Genomic DNA, 21,969 nt, shown 5'->3' with positions numbered 1-21,969 from the left:
TCTACCTCCATCGTCACCTGAATTAGCACCTATACTCCAGGAAGAATGGTATAAGATTTCCTGAGCTATGTTTTTACATTCTGAGATGACTGGAAGCTGTTTTAAATAGCAAAGGTTTTCCTATACTGTTGGGCACGGTAATGTGTTTTAGATGTTCCTATTTTTGTCCATTCCCTGCATTGTAGCAGCAGATGAGGCAGTAACCTTTCATTAGCAGAAAACGACAGGGATTACCGAAACAGAGCCAGTGGGAGGCGCGGAGTCAACTTTTTGTGCGTCTAGTTTGGTTATTCACCTGGATCGCTGCGATGTGGAGGTGCGTTCGCTATGAAATTGGCAACGTCCGCGTCGACGCCGGCTGCAGCTCCGGCGCGGCCAGCAGCGAATTACCTGTCAGTGGCGGCTGATGTATCGGCCAGGGCTGCGATGTTCCCCGAGATAATTCCGGGCGCCGCGGCCGGGTGGTCGGTGGCCGGTAGCTGGTGGCCGCATCCCACTTGCAAACCGCGCCCGTCACTCACCTAAATCCCCGCCTAATGACCTGCGCTGCAGCTGACTCGCTATTGGCGGCTGTCCGCTCCAAAACACCTCTCCCTGTTGGCCGCACCTCAGCTGCGTTGTGGACGGCACACTCGCACGGACACACATGTGAAGTGGTCGAAGGTGCACGTACACGCTAGGAAATTATGGGCAGCACGTTTATTGCAACACGGTGCCTCTCAGGATGTAATACCCGAGATCTCCTGCTTACATGGCAGACGCTCTATCCATTTTTTTTTTCTCGTTGTGTTTGGTCGTTGCTGTTGTGGGTTGGCAGGAGAGCCAACACCGTGTTATTAGAGGAAGCCGAAAGGCACGCGTTTTAGCTCACGCACGCTGGCGTGAGGTCTGGAACAGGACAAGGAAATTAGAATTTAGAAAAACGGACGTAGCTGGTGGAAAACTTAACTTTAATCCATAACTGGTGAACGTCGCTCTTGACTGTACATTTTTCACAATATCAATAGTAACTGAACATGGCGCCTTGCTAGGTCGTAGCAAATGACGTAGCTGAAGGCTATGCTAACTATCGTCTCGGCAAATGAGAGCGTATTTTGTCAGTGAACCATCGCTAGCAAAGTCGGTTGTACAACTGGGGCGAGTGCTAGGAAGTCTCTCTAGACCTGCCTTGTGGCGGCGCTCGGTCTGCAATCAGTGATAGTGGCGACACGCGGGTCCGACGTATACTAACGGACTGCGGCCGATTTAAAGGCTACCACCAAGCAGGTGTGGTGTCTGGCGGTGACACCACAGTTGCGGACGTCGCAAGATATCCTGTTCAAGTTCGGTGGTTGATCCTTCCACTCAGTTTTTTATTACAGAGGCCAACCGGCTCTCTGACCGAACACGCTGAACTACCGTGCCGGCATCCATCTGAGCCACCGAGGACACAGAGGAGAGCGCGACTGCAGGGATTTATCTGTGGCACGCCTCCCGCGAGACCCACATTCTTAACGTATTGTCTCGCACTACATTCGTAGTGCCCCCGCCCATTATACTCATTACTCGCGGCGCGTTGCCGATTCCCGTAAGAGTTCGGGCACTGTTTGTCCATTCGCACAGAAGAAGAAGATGGTCATGTGGCCGGTGAGCCTTAACTATATATTTACATGTCCGAAAGAGCAGATACCATCTTAGTAAATAAAAAAATTACGGAGGTGTGTTGGAGTGTTTCTACATGTCTATTTTTTTCGCACCACTTACGTAATAGAGGTGCTAGGAACGACACTACGAGGATGGAAATTAGGTTTGCTTTAAATGCACTCCGTTACGGTCGTGAGCGTTAGTAACCTTTCAGACTGGAAGTGGTAAGTTGAAATTTGTCAAGAATGTTTTTAAGGCGACGCAGTTATCAGCACCTCGCTGAGCTCGAACGAGTCTGTGTATTAGGGTTACTAGAAGCTGTATGTTCCTTCTGCGATATTGCAGAAAGACTTGGTAGGAATGTAGCCACTGCACAAGACTGCTGGTAGTGGTGGTCACGAAAATGTACGGGTGCAAACGACCGGCCTCCTTACGCCCACGTGGTACTATCGAGAGAAAAGACCACTATGTGCGGTAGGATAGAAAGTGTTTCTTGACTTCCGCAAGGCGTTCGATACATTTCCCCACAGTCGTTTAATGAACAGAGTAAGAGCATATAGGCTATCAGACCAGTTGTGTGATTGGATTGAAGAGTTCCTAGATAACAGAACGCAGCATGTCATTCGCAATGGAGAGAAGTCTTCCGGAGTAAGAGTGATTTCAGGTGTGCCGCAGGGGAGTGTCGTAGGACCGTTGCTATTTACAATATACATAAATGACCTTGTGGATGACATCGGAAGTTCACTGAGGCTTTTAGCGGATGATGCTGTGGTATATCGAGAGGTTGTAACATTTGAAAATTGTACTGAAATGCAGGAGGATCTGCAGCGAATTGACGCATGGTGCAGGGAACGGCAATTGAATCTCAATGCACACAAGCGTAATGTCCTGCGATTACATAGAAAGAAAGATCCTTTATCATTTAGCTACCATATAGCAGGTCAGCAACTGAAAGCAGTAAATTCCATAAATTATCTGTGAGTAGGCATTAGGAGTGATTTAAAATGGAATGATCATATAAAGTTGATCGTTGGTAAAGCAGGTGCCAGACTGAGATTCATTCGAAGAATCCTAAGGAAATGCAATCCGAAAACAAAGGAAGTAGGTTACAGTACGCTTGTTCGCCCACTGCTTGAATACTGCTCAGCAGTGTGGGATCCGTACCAGATAGGGTTGATAGAAGAGATAGAGAAGATCCAACGGAGAGCAGCGCACTTCGTTACAGGATCATTTAGTAATCGCGAAAGCGTTACGGAGATGATAGATAAACTCTAGTGGAAGACTCTGCAGGAGAGACGCTCAGTAGCTCGGTACGGGCTTTTGTTGAAGTTTCGGAAACATACCTTCACCGAAGAGTCAAACAGTATATTGCTCCCTCCTATGTATATCTCGCGAAGAGACCATGAGGATAAAATCAGAGAGATTAGAGGCCACACAGAAGCATACCGACACCCCTTCTTTCCACGAACAATACGAGACTGGAATAGAAGGGAGAACCGATAGAGATACTCAAGGTACCCTCCGCCACACACCGTCAGGTGGCTTTCGGAGTATGGATGTAGATGTAGATGTAGATGTAGATATAGACAGGGAGAAGTATGTCGTCCTGAAAGGGGTGACTTCAACAGAAACAAGCGTAACTTCAGGTGTGCCCCAGGGCAGCGTAATAGGTCCTCTGCTTTTTACGATTTACATAAACGATCTGGTTGATGCTATTGACAGCGGCCTGAGACTGTTTGCCGGTAATGCTGTAGTCTACAGGAAAGTAGTATCACACGAAAGTTGTGAACAAATCAATGAGGATTTGCAGAAAATAAATGTGTAGTGTAATGGCTGGCAGTTATCTCTCAATATTAGTAAGTGCAACCTACTGCGTATAACAAGGCGAAAATCCCCATTGATGTACGAGTACAAAATAAATGCCCAGTCTTTGGAAGCGGTAATGTCCGACAAGTATCTGGCTGTGGATATTCGAAATGATCTCAAATGGAATGATCAGATTACACAAGTAACGGGTAGGGCGAACTCTTAGATTGCGATTTATTGGTAGAGTCCTGAAGCGATGCAGTCCTTCAACAAAGGAAATAGCTTGCAATACGTTAGCTCGTCCGTCTTGGAGTATTGTTCGTCTGCATGAGACCCTTACCAGTTGGGTCTGATTCAAGAGATTGAGAAGGTCCAAAGAAGAGCGGCAAGATTCGTGACTGGTAAATTTAGCCATCGCGAGAGCATTACAAATCTCATAGAAAGTTTGAAGTGGGACACACTTGCAGATAGACGGAGCGCTAAACAGATGGGGCTGCTCACTAAATTCCGAAGTCCGATATTCACCGAGGATGTAGAGCATGTATTATTACCACCAACTTTCAAATCGCGCAATGATGACCATCAAAGATAAGGGAAATAAGAGCTCGTACTGAGGCGTTCAGACAGTCGTTTTGCCCTCGCGCGATCCGCGAGTGGAACAGGGGGGAAGGGGGGGGGAATATGATTTTGGCGTGAATTGTGCCCTCCGCCACACACCGCTTGGTGGCTAGCGGAGTATATATATAGATGTAGATCCGGCGGATGGCTCTGGCACATCGTACATCATCTGCAGCAGCAATCTGACCTGACACAACTAATTGCTATGAAACTTCAAGGACAGGTCCGAGCTAGATGCGCTGAAGCGTGCATTCCATTGACCCCAAACCACTGCCATTTGCGACTTCAGTGGTGTCAAGCGACAGCTTGTTTGAGGGCAGGATGGATGTCTGTTGTGTTTTCTAATGAAACCTGGTTCTAATTCGGTGCCGGTGATATCCGTGTGTTGGCTAGGAAGAGGTCAGTTGAGAGCCTGCAGCCAACTGTCTGCGCGCTACACGCATTCGACCTACATCTGGAGTTTCGGTCTGGGGCACGATTTCAGATGGCAGTAGGAACACTGTCGTGGTTATCACACGCCTCCTGACCACAGATTTGTACATCAATTTGTTGATTCGATCTACTGTGTTGCCATTCATGAAAAGCATTCTTGGGGGTGTTTCGCAACAGGATAACGCTCGCTCACACACCGCTGTTGTAACCTAACGTGCTCTACAGGCTGTCGAAATGTTGCCTCGGCCTGCTCGACCACCAGATCTGTCTCCAGCCCAGCACATATGGCACATCATCAGACAGCATTAATAGTTCCGGTACTGGCGAACCAAGTGCACCAGGTATAAAATTCCATTCCACAATCTGACTTCCAGTATAAGTACAACACAATTTATGTACGTTTGGGTGCTTGCATTCAACATTCTGACTGTTGAACCGGTTATCACTGTACGAGCATTTCTCATGCGCAATGGCTTATCTCGCGCTTACATTAATGTGTCATCTTGCAATGTCAATCACTTAAATATGTTACCTAGGCAAATGTATTTCTTGAATTTTGTTATTATATATCAATTATTTCTTGGTATTGCGATTTTTTCCCGTCATTGTATATGGCTAAACGGCTACAATGGTCACACTGCAGATTGTCTGTTTAACGGCTTCCAGGAGCAAAAAAAGAAAAAAATAAGGAAATAGAAAAAAAAGAAAATTGATATTCAGTGTCTAGCGACCCCGTTTCCTCACTCCAGTAAACTCGAATATAATTAATTGAACAGAACGAAGTGATTACTGGACATTGCTGTTGTGGAAGTGTATAATACTGCAATCTGAGAAACAGAGTTTTAGAGAGGCAGAATCTATGTTGTCTGTCGTGATAAGCAGAAGTCAAAAAGTACGCTCATCTTGATTTCCTGAATTCTCGTTGTTCTTGTTGGCTTGACTCGTCGTCTTGTAAAAATTCGGGATATGATTCTCTAGAGGCCCCCACCTTTTCCATATTAAGAAAGATTCATTACATTGTTAGCGCAGAATCATCAGAGATTATTCCGGAAAACACTTCTATCAATAATGTGATTATACTCAGCTGCGTACAAATGTGACTGGATAAAATTGTAGGCTCCTGACATAAACATTGTCTTAAGATTGAATTTTTGTGTATTTCACCGTAAACACTTGCAGAACAATTCTTGAATATAAATGTTTTTGATCATAGTCGAATTCCATCAAGCATACATTACATATTAAGACACAAAGGAATTACAGACGTTAGCTCCAAGCTGGCACTGATTTAAATCAACGGGAAAAGTTGAAAACTAGTCCCTCATTATCCTTATTACTCGCGGTATTTGGCCGATTCACATAAGATTTCGAACTTAATGTTCATCTCCACTGGAGGAATCATTGGCGATCCTCGTCCGTGGAGGTAAGCCCCAGAGTTGACTTCCAGCGTCCAATCTCCACCAAGTCTCACGGATTCTCCAATACTTATTTCACAGTCAATAAAGATATTGCATTTCGTAAGTAAAACAGTTCGTCAGATGAGATGGAAGCAAGTCTGCGATAACCTTTATACAGAAAATGTTATTCGGAACACAAACATACTTCGTAGAGAATGAATGCTGACGCATTCTTAGATATAGTTTCTATAACGGCTTTTTAGAAATTTGTATATTGTCAAAAGTAAGATTGTCTGCTGGTAACTGGTAAAAGACACAAATCTGCTAGCACAGGATAATCAAAGTTTTCAGAGACAAAGCGAAAATGTAATAAAATGGATTTTTAACATCGAAAATATGAAAAGATTGTTAAATATATCCTTAAGATGGCGAAGTAGCATAATGATGCCAAATGTTTTCCTTTAAAACATAAGATGTGCAAATTTCAAAGAAATATCATCAAAATATGAATGATATCGAAAGGTTCATTTGAGATAGATGTGTCGTCGTCTACTAGTGAACAGGCTTCACAAAGACAGTGTCGTTTCCTTGTATTCATACAATTATATACTGAATTTCAAAATTTAAAATGCCGTAATAATCTGATCACGAAGTTGTGTTATCTTACATTAAATACACACTGCAGTAAGTCATTACAGTTAGAAACAGTACATATGACTTCAAGTTGCTTAACTCTCCCCGAGCCAATTACTCAGAATACATTCATCCAGTATTTGAGAAAGCGACCCCGTAGCAGATTATAACAAATCTGCTCATAATTTCAGACATTTTCTAAACTTTTTCTGACTGTTGCCACCCTCCATCGCCCCCCCCCCCCCCACCGCTGTCACTACACTCACTAAACAATAAAAGGAGAAAAATTATTCTCTCTGATTAAAGTAATTCTGCCCCGAGATTTATATAGACGGCGAAGTACAAAATTTACGAAGTCGTCTCACCTGTTTCTAATTCGGTGCTCAATTATATGAGACGAATCTCAGTGATTGCACCACAGCAAGCGAATGTATAAACAACACAGTAGTTTCATATGTTTAACTCTATCCCGCCTCAAGTCTTCGTGAAACATTGCAAGGTGGCTGTCACAACAAAATTTGGTTCATTTCTGCTTTCGAAACGAATACTGTAAGAGACTACAAATACAGCGCATAAAAGTGTCAGCTGGATAACGACAAATATCAGCGTTGAGCAAGAACAGTAGTAAAAATGAACACCTTTTTTTTTTTCTTTGGCCTTGTACTCTAAAAAGTTTTTACTGGACATAAACTTTCAGCGTGACACAAGTCATAAAGATAAAAACGAAAAAGAAACATTTAATAAATGTTAAGTCAACGGCCTGAGTATCTTGCTTCAATTAAATATTCCATTTTAACGTACAAAGTTGTTACAGCCCTGCAATAACGCATTTTTAATGTGCAAATCCGCCAGATTTCATAAATGGCTCGCAGGGCTAAGTTTTTATCTGGTATAAAATTTTACTCTCTTCCTTTTAGGGATTCCGAGAAAAACAGATATTGCTGTCGTTGCTTCCTGGTGTAGAATCTCCATTAGATTCTGCTCTCTTTACCTCCAGATTTCTATACGAACAATACGGTATTCCTCCGCGGCACTAGTTGTCAAAAGTTCCTCCAGCGTTAATGTGAGGCTAAATAATTTATTGGTGATTCACATTCGAACACAATATTTTCTTTGTGTAATAACTATTTGTTGTGCTTTAAGTAACATTTTTTTTAAAATGAATACGTGTAATTTTCTTCATACGATTTGTTCCAATACCTTTCCATAAAAAGCGCAGCTTTATACCACAGATCATAGTTATTCGGTTAGTTTACATCACAAGAAAGTGCTCTCAAAGATGTGACAACGAACTCAAGTATCTGTTTCATTAGGTAGAATTTGTTTATGTATCTACAGCCGTATGTGAACGACAGCTAGTACGACATTTAGTGATGAGAAGCCATATTGAAATCTATGCCTGGAATCTTCCTAAACCTTTCTAAATCTGGGCGTCGTTCTTCCAGAAAGATCTGTTATTCCCGTTCATGCGTAATCTAATATCGAAAATTCCACCACAAGTCAGTTACAGTTTTCTTTTCTTTTATAGGAATAAACATTGAACAATAATTTCCATGAGCCATCCACCAATAATTGGTGGAAAATTTTGTCGAAACAACATCCACAGTGGCGTCATTCTTCCTCTGTTTCATAGACAGTGATACGAAAACTGAGATAAATTAGTACTCCTTACCAAATGCATTTTAATTCTACTTTCCAGAAGCATTCTCGCAATCACTGATGACTTCACATGGGCAAAATGTTGTTCTAGTTTATAGTCCCACTATTGGCTTCCAAGCGACTATCAGTTCCGTCACCAAGTACTGTTATCATATGATTATGTGATCAAAAAGTCACTGTACGTGTGTAAAATGTTCCTTTAAAATACACCGAACAGCCAAAGAATCTGGTACGCCTGCCTAATATCGCGAAGGGCCCCCGCGAGCACGCAGAAGTGCCGAAACATAACGTGTCATGGACTCGACCATTGTCTGAAGAAGTGCTGGAGGGAATTGACACCATGAATCCTGCATGGCTGTCCATAAATCCGTAAGAGTACGAGTGGGTGGAGATCTCTTCTGAATAGCACATTGCAAGACTTCCCAGATATGCTCAATAATTTTCATCTCTGGGTAGTTTTGTGGCCAGCGGAAGTGTTGAAACTCAGATTGAGTGTTCGTAGCGCCCCTCTGTAGCAATTCTCGACGTATGGCGTGTCGCATTGTTCTGCTGGAATTGCCCAAGTCCGTCGGAATGCACAGTGGACATGAATGGATGCATATGATTACACAGGAGGCCTACGTACGTGTCACCTGTCAGAGTCGTATCTAGACGCATCAGGCGTCCCATATCACTCCAACTACATACGCCCCACACCACTACAGAGCCTCCACCAGCGTGAGCAGCCCCTTGCTGATATTCAGGATCAGTGGATAAATGAGGTCGTCCCCACACCCGTACATGTACATCAGCTCGATGCAATTTGAAACGAGAAGACTCGTCCGATTAGGCTCCGAAGCCCATATCGATGATGTTTCCTTGAATGGTTCGCACGCTGACACTAATGATGGCCCAGCATTGAAATCTGCAGCAATTTGCGGAGGTATGCACTTCTGTCACGCTGGACGATTCCCTTCTCGTCGTTGGTCCCGTTCTTGCAAGGATCTTTTTTCGGCCGCAGTGATATCGGAGATTTGATTTTTTACCAGATTCCTGATATTCACGGTTCACTCGTGAAATAGTCGTACGGGAAAATCCCCACTTCATCGCTACCTCGGAGATGCTGTGTCTCATCGCTCGTGCGCGGACTATAATACCACGTTCAAACTCACTTAAATCTTGATAACTTGCCATTGTAGCAGCAGTAACCGATGTAACAACTGCACCGGACACTTGTCTTACATAGGCGTCGCAGACCGCAGCACCGTATTCTGACTGTTTACATATCTCTGTATTTGAATACCCATGTCTGTACCAGTTCCTTTGGCGCTTCAGTGTATATTCTCTATGGTAAGCGACAAACGATCTTAAATATTCCTTAAAAAAGTATTGCAAAATCCTTCTCTATGATAGCTAACGCATGTGATAAAGAGCAGCCTTAAAAGTGCAGGCAGCAACTTACCTCTGGTGCGCAATCGCCATGTTCTCTTACCCAAATAGCCGGCCGCCGTGGCCGAGCGGTTCTAGGCGCTTCAGTCCGGAACCGCACTGCTGCTACGCTCGCGTGTTCGAATCCGGCCTCGGGCATGGAAGTGTGTGATGTCCTTAGGTTTAAGTAGTTCTCAGTCTAGGAGACTGATGACATCAGATGTTAAGTCCCCTAGTCCTTAGAGCCTTCTCTTACCCAAATAAATGCGTCGTATAACATTGAAAGTGAAGGTCTTTGCTATGCTTTAAATAGATGCAGACTGGAACTACCGTACAGAAGACCTTTTTATTTCTTAAAAAACAGGAGTCAGATTTGTAAGGTATCTAAAAAATAATAAATCGTGCCAAACATGAAACGGGAGAATGAAAATAAATAATGAAACAACACCACTGTTATTAAAGGAGAAGACCAGAATGAACCACAACACTAGTCACAACCGTTTTGTGATATGAATGTTATCTTTTTATGGCTTCCAAAATTAACGCCCATCGACACAGCCATTCATAACTGCACCTAGCATATTCACACGATAGGTACATATAGAGCACACAAGCCTTTATGTATTCCTTGTCAAAGTTAGCACTCAACATTATTATTACAAAGTACTTGTACGATTAACCTAATTTCTCCAAAAGTATCGTTAGTAATATAGTATTTATCGTTTTTGTATTTGAGAAAGTGAAGCGATAACACATAGTTTTGAACACTGTATTGAGAGCTCTTTCTTTTGACAAACAACAGAATAACATTATGTCTGTGATTTCGTGAATTTTACTTCCGCAAGACTATTTCACTCAAAGTTTGTTTTGTGACTTTTGCCTTATTTCGTACAGAATAATAATTTTGTGTCGTCTAAAAACTTCATCATTCATCGAGTTTTTGACCTGAGCACCAACATATTTTTACGAGATAGATACGTAACGACTCGTCTCAGTCAGCTTGCAACGTTGATTCACAATCTGCTTGGCCACGGCATCACTCCTCCAGTCTGGAAATTCAGTGATTTTCTCTCGAACGATCGCAGTTTTTTCACGTTTTTTAAACAACTACCAGCAACCAAGCACTTCATAAAATTTCAGCACTGTGATAAAGAAATCCTTACTGCAAATATTACACAGGAGTACGACAAGGGGATGTACTGTCCCCAGTGCTCTTCAATTGTGCTCTTGAAAAAGTTGTTAGAGAATGGAAAAAAGCAGGTGCACCAGCACACAGACTGGGACCAAGACATAAGGGCATAGAATTACACTGTTTAGCATTTGCTGATGACATGGCACTGATCGCACAAGACATTACCGATGCACAGAAGCAGCTAGAATTATTACAAGAACAGGCAGCTAAAATAGGATTACAAATTTCATTTGAAAAAACAAAGTTTATGACTGACGTCAAAGATGCACCTTCTGATCTCAAAATTGGTAATAACTACATCTCTCGAGTAAAAGAATTTAAATATTTTGGTGAATGGATTGCAGAATATTGTAATGAAAAGAAATCTGTCAGATCAAGAGTCCAGAAAATGGAGACGGCGTTTCAGTTAACAAAAAAACTTTTACAACAAAAAGAGTCTCTCGTGGAACTGCAAAATACGACACTGCACAACAGTAATTAGACCCGAAGCTCTTTACGCATCTGAGACACTAAACCTTCAACACAGAACACTAAAAGAGGAATTAGAAGTGAAAGACAGTAAGATAATGAGGAAAATCCTAGGACCAAGAACTAAAGATGGGGTACATTATCCAAAACCCAATGCATAAATATATAAAAATATCTCCAAAATAACAGACACAATGTGCATGAGAAGAATCCAATTCATGGGGCACTTAGAAAGAATGGACTCAAACAGGTTAACGCACAAAATCCATACATTTTTAAAGAACAAAACTACAAGACCGAACTGGTACAGACAGACAGAAAAAGACCTGAGAGAATTAGAGTCTCCAAATCTACATGATAGAAATGAAATCAGAAAAATTACAAACACACGGTGTTTTGAGGAAGAAGAGAGAAAAACTAACCGACATACATGGTCTACGCAACGAAAGCTAGCCCATTCGTTGTTTATGAAGGAATACTGGGCGAAAAGGAAGGCCAACAAATGTTGATTACGCGTGGTCCTAAGTGATCCATCCGCGAAGAAGAAAAGAAGAAACAGTTAAGATAAAATGAAGTGTAGTCCAGAAGTTTCCTGCAAATGGCTACTGCCAGGACTCAGTTCATCGAGATTCTGGTTTCGATACAATCACGCCGTGCGCGGCCTGTGTGAGCTATGGTCTAAGGATGTATGCCATCATTGGTTATGACTCTCAAGGCTTGTTGTTGTACCGGGGCACGGCGATGTGACGACGAGAGCTGTGTCGCACTCTGTACACCGCTGGGATACACACAAACTGAAAATCGGTCAAAGATCAACTGGTATGCACAGAGTAATATGTTACCATACTGCGCCATTGTTCTCTCTGGATACTGGACATCTTTTCAGCATAAATAATTTAGATTTACAGAAGCTATTTCTATTACTGTGAACACATTCCTGATTACGATATTCTTAGTCAGATCGACGCACAGTATACAAACGATTGATGGAAACATAGCAACATACGAGGGCTCTTCGGAAAGTAAGGTCCGATCGAGCGCGGAATGGAAACAACAGCCAAAATATTATGAAGTTTTGCCCAGATGGCAGTGTCTCTAGTATACCCGTCGATAACGTCACGTCCGTCTTTTCAGTACTGAGCGCAAAGTGAGCACTTAAATATGCACATAATACAGTGTCTCCAGGCAAGTATGAGAGCCTATTGAGTAATTTCGCCTGATGTCAGGCGATAACTTAACTGTTAGTTTTCTTCTTCGTGACAATTCCCGGGCGCACTCCGCACAGGCAACGAAAACGCTCCTGCAACGTTTCTAATGGTCCTACACAGTACTCGCCCTGTATTTCATCTCTGTTCGCTTGAACCGCGGGCTCTGAAGACAACATTTCCGCACACACAATGAGCTGTAGAGAGCTGCCTATTGAGAGACTATTGAGAGATTTCGCCCGATGTCATGCAGCCCACATAACATAACTGTCGGGAGTTTCCTTCTTGGTGACAATTCTCGGGCGCACTCTGCACAGGCAATGATGACGCTCCTGCAACGTTTCTAATGGAACATGTTTGATCGTACACAGTACTCACCCTGTGTTTCATCTCTGTTCGCATGAACCGTGGGCTATGAAGACAACATTTCGGCACACACAATGAACTGTAGACAGGCGGCTGCTTGCTCTGACAAGGATAATGCAGTTTTGGCATACCGCTGATTGGTAGCTGAAAGGTGTAACTAACTGTTGGAGATAAAACATTTTTGATTGTCAAAGTAGTTTCTATTTCGTGACGGACAGGGTTTTATTTTCCCTCGGAGCTGCCTTTAGTGTTGATTGGATGGTTAATAGAGGTGAGACATACCTTTCCGCACACACACACACACACACACACACACACACACACACACACGTAAGGTGGTTTGCTGGGTGGGGGCGTAGTAGACTAAGCGTATCGCTACCTTAACACCTCAGCTATACTCGTAGAAGCTCTCGGTTCTCTGACGTTTATTCTACTGCTTCTGGTTCCCGAAAACTGTGTTGCGGATCCATCGAATATCTCGTATCCGCACGTCGCCAGCTAGTGTGTAAACTGCGATTCGACGCAGTGTGTGCGCTGAGAGTGAATCTTTCGTCGATTATGTTGTGAAAGACTCAGCCGCGAAGGGCACACAGCACACGCCTCTGGCGCGGCACACGCCTCTGGCGCGGCACGCGCCGCTCGTTAACGCGGTTGGGAAGGCCGGATTGTCCACGGGCCTCCGTCCTGGTACCGGCGCTAGTCTAGGAGACGCCCGCCGCCGCTGCCACCCCCGCCGGTGATTCACGACGCGATAATTAGGCGTTCCGTCTGGGGTGGCGTAATGCAGCGCCACGCCACGCGGCGGGATTTGCCGGAATTAGTAGGCGCGCGCAAAGGCAATTAGCCGACGCCAGAGACACAGTCGCGGCCCGCCCGCGCATCGACCCGCGATCCCGACTCCGGGTGCCCGCCCGCCTCTCACCACAGGCTTCCTCACGCTGGTACTCCCACATCCGTAATGCAAATCCCAGGACCACGCTGAGACCTCATCTCCGTTTCTTCACATGTATCCAACCATGCTCCATGTAGCTCCTGCTATCCATCCCTCCCATCAGATGTATCTATGTAACTTGTCCTTCCCTATCCACTTCGCATTGTAGTGCTCCCCTCCATCCTTTTTATTTCTTCTTTTGAACCTCGGCCTGATCCCCCAACCTAACCCCATGGTTTCCTGCTGTAGAGGCCTCGGATGCGTGGTGACCCCTATGGTGTTTTGTGGAGGAGAAATTTTTCTGATCTGTCAAGATTGCATTCGGATCACCTGTTACATCTGCCACAGAGGTCCCCTGCTAGGCAGACTAAACTCAAGACACCGCTCCCCTCCCTCCTTTTTATTTCTTCTTTTGAACCTCGGCCTGACCCCCCAACCTAACCCCATGGTTTCCTGCTGTAGAGGCCTCAGATGCGTGGTGACCCCTATGGTGTTTTGTGGAGGAGCCTTTATTCTGATTGCATTCGGATCACCTGTTACGTCTGCCACAGACAGCCCCTGCCAGGCAGACTACACTCAAGACACCCCTGTGTACCATATAACATACACAAGCACTTGTAGGCGCAACCAAGAGGAAAACAATTCTTCAAAACAAACAGAACTTGCTAGAGACTAATGCGAGCCTTTTTCTGCAGAGGTCGCCTCACAGATACAGGGAAAGTTGGAGTACTCCACCAGCCTCCTCCGGCTTTATAAGGCCAGTGCAGCAGCAGTACAGCTAGTTCCTCGTCGAGCTAGGACCAGCTCCTATGGACCTCACCGACGTTCTTGATGAATGGTCGTCGACAAGTTATTTGTTTTTGTGTGTATATGGTGATTGTTCGAGAAGTGTAGTTCAGTTTCAATAAACGCCATTATACTGAGTGTTCTACAATCCTGAGTGTTCTTCATCACCCACCTGGACTTCATAGGTTCCACAGGTTGATATGGAATGTAGGAAACCGTCAGACATGAAGCCGCGTGCAGCAAGATGGACGCCTTTCGCTAAATTTCTTTAATACACTTCAGATAGATCACAGCTGCGAACCCACGTTCACCGGCCGCTGTGGCCGAACGATGCTAGGCACTTCATTCCGGAACTGCGCTGCTGCTACGGTTACAGGTTCGAATCCTGCCTCGGGCATGGATGTGTGTGATGTCCTTAGGTTAGTTAGGTTTAAGTAGTTCTAAGTTCTAGGGGACTAATGAGCACAGCCATTTGAACCATTTTACGTGTCTTCAGGACAGTAACTGGCACATCGTGTCTTGTATTTCCTTGGTGTCGCAGTACCCCATCCGTACTCCAACACTACCGACTGCACCTCCACATCGCACCTATCCCCATAATCACCCAACCTGAAACAAGCAGTTCCTTCAACTTACCTCCGCTCTTACCATTGTCTCTCCTAAATGCAGATCTATCAAGTGTTGGGAAAGCCTAGTACAGTTTGTTTTTACTTTCATGCCATGCTATTCAAGTTATTCAGCAACTCCGTGGCGTTCTCCAGTAGGACAAATAAATCTGTAACTATTCGTGTTGCCCTCATTTTTACATCTTCACAATCCCGCATTGATTATAATTTGGGTCCCACAAAGCCGAGTGACATTATAGCACAAGGCGCACTTGTATCTTGTATACAGTCTCCTTTGTAGACAGACTTTCCCAGGTATCTCCTCAGCGGACGGAAGTACAAGACTGCTTTATCTACAATTCAGCATTTGTGACCAGTCCATTTCCCATTCCCACAAATCGCTTAACACAAGTACTTGTGCGAAGAGACTGGACAACTCTACGTTTTTGGACATATAGCACAACTACCATATCTTTACGCGACTTTGAAATCTCCTGGGAATCTGACTAGATTCTTTGCATTGCATTTGCATCTCTTGTAAGATATGTTTGAGGGTTACGAAGCTGAAGGCGACTTACGCGTACTCTTTGCTAGTGTATAGGCCGAACTTTGGCTTTCCGCGTTTTTTGCAGCGAGAGAAATGGATCGGCTGACATCCGTAACTGCTCGATAAAATCTCTTCGCCGCGGCCAGCACCACTACCACTTCTGAGAGCGGCCGTACGAGGGGGAGGCACTTCTTTGCCGACGACAGGCGGCGCTACACTCGCGGGCCAAGACTCGCCGAACGCAGCCAAGAGCCCAGTACAAAACGCAATAAATACAGCGGCAGAAATACATCCGCAGGCAGTGCCACATTTTCGCCCGTATTTTTGCCGTGTTTTAAGAGGGAAGAGCAGGACGCGTGTGTGCCCCTAAGTGGCGTCGCGCCAGCCGCTTTTCATTTGCAGCACTTTGCAGTGGCGCAACATTTCTGGCGCCACTGTCTCCAGCCAACACTTTTACGATGTGACCCGCTAAGCCGAGGAGTCAGCGGCCGTGCCGCTCGTTAACGAAAAATGGCAGCGCCTACCCTGCATCCCCCGAGGCTACACTCCTATGATTAAAGAGCTCCTTAAGTGGGCCTGCAAAAAAAAAAAAAGAAGAGAAAATCTAACGTACGCGACGTCTGTTCAAAGAAAAACAGAACCGTCGTTCTAACAACGTTTTCATTCAACTTACTGATGTCTATCTATTGTTTCCTCTCCTCTATTCGCAGCACTATCCCATGCGCGATCCAAGGGGTGAGTAGATGTTGTAGCATTCATAACCCATACTCCCTATTTAATTATCTTCTCTTTGCTAAAAGCGTTTGCGTTTTTACGGTTATCAGTTTCCAGATTTCGTTGCTACTTTTCAGTTGCTCCTTCTAGGGTGTGCTTACGCGAATGGTCTTGCGGCTTGACCGGTAACATACCAACCAGGTACGGTCGAAAAGGCACAGGCTTGCATACCCGCAGTTATCAATAATTCTGAAATTCTGACACAATTCGCGAAACCAGAGGCAGCACCAGAGAACCTCAGGAAGATGAATAAGGAAAGACAAAGGGAAAAGACCCTCCAGTAACGAAAAAGAAAAAGCGGAGAAACTGACTTACCGAATTTAGGTGGAAACGACGGAAACAAGCTGCAGTTTCCTTGTTGATACCCTCCTGCAGCGACAATTTGCAGACCAGTGTTTGTACTACATAACATGAGACTTTACCAAAGTTGTGGGAATTGATTGCTTCCTCCTCTTCTTCTTCCTTGTATTGTTCTTTTTCCTACTTTTCGGCCAATTACGGACCACTTCATTTCCGAGATTTAGCTGCCGCCCAATGTTCCTGCATTCGTTTATCGTGGAGTTGTTTTATCTCTTGGGTCCACGCCTTTCCATGTCTCCAGATTTTGCTTTTCCTGCAAACCTCTGTGTGTTCGTAGCTTTTTCTTAAACTCGGGTTCTCGTTGAAATAAGCAAAAAATAGGCAAAGTATCGAAATTTTTTTGAGACAATGAAAACACATACAAATGATCTGTTTGGAATTATGACTGATCATACTTTCAACTTTATTTTAGATTTTCGATACAAAAAAAATGGCGCCCGTAATTATGGACTGCTCAAGGACCTGTGAATTTGAAGCACGCAGAATGCGTGCAGTGTAGCCCCTCAAGAGTTATCTGAAATCAAAAATGGATACCATCAGTCGATACCACGTTAATTTTATGGGAGCTTATATTTAACCAAAAAGAAATAACCTTAAATTTAGAGATATGGTGATAACTCGAACTCTGAGTTGGATTTTTGAGGGTTTGTTTCTCTGTTTACGACTTCACAAAAAATAGTTAATAGTAACAGGTTTCATATATTATAGGTATAATCTCCCAAGAAATGTGTTTACTTTTCGCGGGTCAGAGGTAGACGTTAATAAGTTGAAACATTTTTATTTTATGCTGCACGCAGGTCTGACAAATCGTTTCTAGATAAAAACCTGTTTAAAGTTTGGGGAAACTTTTATACATATTATTAGTTCAGTTTCCATAAAAACTATATGTTGTTATGTATTTTTGATGTCGCTGAACACGAATCTGAAGTTACATATTCAAAATGGCTAATACAATATGGCGGACCAAAAATTATGCTTTGACAGATTATGACCAAATTTGACAAAAGAGCGTTTTTGTTACTTACTTTTATTCTGTAATTCCAGGACCCTGTATCAACCCTTCCTCTAACTCGAATTGTTCCTGGGGAGCAATTCCCTTGTTGTTCTTGGAGAGAGAAGCCGATCTGGCTGAGCTGGATGTTCTGCGTTCGGAAGCCTGCACACGTTGTTCGTCAACTTTTACGGCGAGTATGTTTGCATGCGTACTGCAATATAAATCATTTTGAGAACATGTGTCACGGCATGGCAAGTTTTCTACCTGAGCCGTGCGTGTCCGGCTGAGACCGTCTCACCGCCGCCGTCACACTGTTTCGAAAAATGGGCTGTAGAAGGTTTTGTAATTCACGGATCAAAAAAAACTTTTCCTCCCAACATTCTAAAAAATGCAATAAAAATAGAATTTTTGACCGTTTTGAATCAGAACCTGGCCTTAAACGGATTACGCTTCTGGATATCTACAGAAGGAATTCTGAATCCTCATACACAGGGTGATTCCGTGATGATATTACGGATTTTCACGGATAAGGGTAAGTATATCAGGTTCAGGTAAGGGACACTGGTCCGAAAATGGCTGAGTCGAAAGATAGGCGAAAACCGTTTTGATACCTGTTGCAATGGAAGACTTGTATGGATGCTGTTTTTGGTAAGATTATAGAGGAGCCAATTTTCAGAGGTGGTAGCGTGGTCCAAAACAAGAAAAAAATTTCCAGCAAACAAGGGCTCTAAAGTGCATTTCTTCAGAGTACTGAACACTTGTTCATTTTCGCTACTGTGAAATACATTAGCTTTGCAGTCTTAGACACTTTTTGATGCTACACAGCCCTTAATTAATGCCAAATAGGAATGATACTTGCAGAATTATGCCATCTACTGTAGACAATATATTTGTTTGCTATCATACTGACTTGCACAAGTAAATTGTCTCTTCTGCATGCCTATAAAAGCCAACGGATATTCTTCTTAAATTAAATTGTCATTTAAAAACATTTCACATCTTTCTTATACTAAATTAATTTATATTTTCGACTTTTTAACATAACACTGAAGGTTCCTACTGTGGGTGAAGCATTAAATCGTACCAGTAGTCGCCACATGAAAGACGGTTGTATGTATTTTGTCTTCGATTATCGGGGATAGTAATAAGCTGAACACGGGCTCTGAACGATGGGGTTTCGTTTGTACGCAAGTTGAGACGTAGACCTCCCAGAGAATAACGTATCGTAATGCGTGCCGGATTATATCATGCTGCACAATCCTCATTTTTCTCATTATTTCCATTAAATATGTCTTGGCATTGGAATGGGTGATGGTACGGGTGATAACAAAATCACTTATGTAATCAATAAGATTCATTTTATCACGAATAGCGACCATTTATTCGCTTAAAGACAGCGGCCTGCCACCAAGAGTTCTTGCGAGTACATGTAGTATACAATATCCATGGTGCAGGCAGAAACACTTCATCATTGCTAATTACTGAATAGGCGTTCCTTCAACTTATCATGTAGGTGGTATCGTTTCGATACACATTCCATTGGTAGCGGATACAGCCTCAGGTTGGAGATATCAAGGTTCACTACTGGAGAGTAAAATGAATAACTCACGTTTGCACTCAATAAAATTAAAAATAGTGGGCAGCGATTTATCCTGCGCTCTGCTGTCAGCGAGACAATCAGAGATCAAACGCAGTGAGTGGAGGGTGAAGCCATATCAGACACACACGATGGCCAACATTTTTGAAAAAAATTGATATAGATGTTCATAGAAGAATAATATGGATCGCATGTAGGTATTCTTTCGGCACGAGTTTTTACGTACTACACAATGCAAGATAACACAGTTTAGCAGCTGTCGGATTATGAACACGTGGGGTTACTCAGACAATGACCGTCCTACTGGGCACGAAGAATCGATAATTGAAAAGGTATTAAACTTCGCATGAAATGCTCCACTCGCTTGGTGAGTTAATGCCAGCCAGAATTTAATAAAAGGTAAGCCCATAATGCTTAGGGCAAGAGAGTGTGTGAACGCGGAACGATGGTTCCATTTCGAAAAAATCATTGCCCGTTAATCTACTCATTAGCGCGAGTTCTAATAAAATAAACAGAAATAGGGTACCTCGGCTCGTTTCCCTAACATAAACCAATTTGAAAGAGCACATGCTAAACAGGTTGAAATATTTGTTTCCTCTATTAAATTGGACTGCTCTGCAGAACATATCCATCCAGTTACCCAGATTCAGCCTAAATGAGGACCATGGCGATCGCCAAAAAACCATTCCACTTTCAAACTGGTGGTGGGGAGAAGAGGTCCCGTTACGCATGATCAACTACAGCACACAAAGTTTTATTCTAATGTATATTTTTGACCCATTTATCAACCTTCGTTCTTCGCTAAAACTGGTCCTTAAGTTAGGATGGCAACGGATCTACTCTGTGTATGTTACTCCATCTACCTGTGTAAGCATCCACATACATCTTCACTCACTCATCATAAGTTAAAGCGAACACAGGGACTAGGTAGGATGTGTATCAATAAATAAGTGAACGAGTCAGACCATGTCTTCTCCTGAGTTTGCTGAGTAATTGAATGTGCAAAAGACAATCACTGTTACAAGTGCGCAAAATGCGTCGAAAAGCGAGCCTAATGTAACATCTCTGATTGACCCGTTTCAACATCTAACAGGGTTGCTAGCAAAACAGACACGTTGTTGAATTTTACCTTAACCTTTACGTAACACCTTTAAAATATTAAGTTGGAAACATTAGTGCCCCACAAGCGCTCAGGTGTAGACAATGCTGCCCGTAGATACTACAGTGTTATCAACCTCTCGCCAAGCACACCCCTTTCAAAACAGTCGCACAGCAATAACGGCTGATAGTTTGAAATGCAGCCAAAAAAGCGAAATGCGTAATTCCAAGAACAGCAAAATAAAAACTGTGAGTATAACTTTTATATTGGGTGAAATTTTCTCATTAGAAATGATAAAAATTATTAATAATGGTTGCCTGTGGCTCAAAGGCCTGGTGCATTCTTTCAATTTGATGCTCCATCAGCGACTTTCGTGTCCTTATTCTACCCCTCTTATCCAACTGGGGAAAGGGGAACGACGTATCCTTGCTGGTAAACCTTCACGCCATAGAGAAGTGAACGCTAGCTTAAAGGCAGACTAAACTATTCCGTGAGTCGACTGGGATTCGAATGTCGGGTATGCAGTTTATCACTAGACTACCAGTCCCGACTACCTCACCATCGAAACACAAGACGTCAGGAACGTTACATCCGTCAAAACAGTCTTGTACATCATAAAATTAATCGTTTTGACAAACATCTTTGTTCCAATTTCAGCTTACTGTGAACCATTTGCGCCACATCTGAAACCTTAACACGGCTTCTCCGCAAAGGCCCACGGGTGAAACCATGTCTGTTTATCTGCAGACATTCTATCGTTTCTGAGAAAACGGCAGACAATGTTTTCAGCATAGCTTATTTGCCTTTTAGCACGTAAAGAGTTCATCCGTAGCTGAGGCACAATGGCTCAACACGCGGATTCACAGTTACTGCACCTCGTGTTTGAAACCCACTATATTTTTACTTTTGTTCTTATCTATCCATGTTCGTATAAGTGTTCTACCTGAATGTTTTACAAAGTGTATTGAAATAAAGGTGTCCTTACTAGTCTACTAACTGTATGTCGAATTAATTTCAAAAAGGGCAATAAATGCACAAGAAAATTATTTGAAACTGTTTTCTCAGAAATTGCTGTAGTGTATATTAATCCATAATCAACTGGAAGTGCCACTTTTCGGTAAAGTGATCCATTACGCGTAGTTTGCCGCCAAATTATTGCCAACTTGTGAAATCTTCACCAGAGTTAATACGTTTTTCTCCAGAGTGAGATACATGTGAATAAATGTCACTGCAGTCCTTCCACCGCGCGTTGTTCATGCTGTTACGAATCTCTTTGTTTCGAATGCTACTGTGTCACCATTTCGCCTAAAGTCGTCGCGCGTGAAAACTGACTGTCGTTTTCTCATAAATGGTCGAGTATCTACGGATAAGCCAAGACAGGGGTCCGCTTAGTTTCACTCCTCTTACACTCGGCGAAGTCTCTGCAAAATTGGCACTTGTCGTGTTCTCCTCGTCAATAGTTAGACGGAA

Source organism: Schistocerca americana, chromosome 4 (assembly GCF_021461395.2).
Source record: "Schistocerca americana isolate TAMUIC-IGC-003095 chromosome 4, iqSchAmer2.1, whole genome shotgun sequence".
NCBI classification, from domain to species: domain Eukaryota; kingdom Metazoa; phylum Arthropoda; class Insecta; order Orthoptera; family Acrididae; genus Schistocerca; species Schistocerca americana.
The sequence above is the reverse complement of the archived record's forward strand: the minus strand, read 5'-3'. Positions refer to the sequence as shown.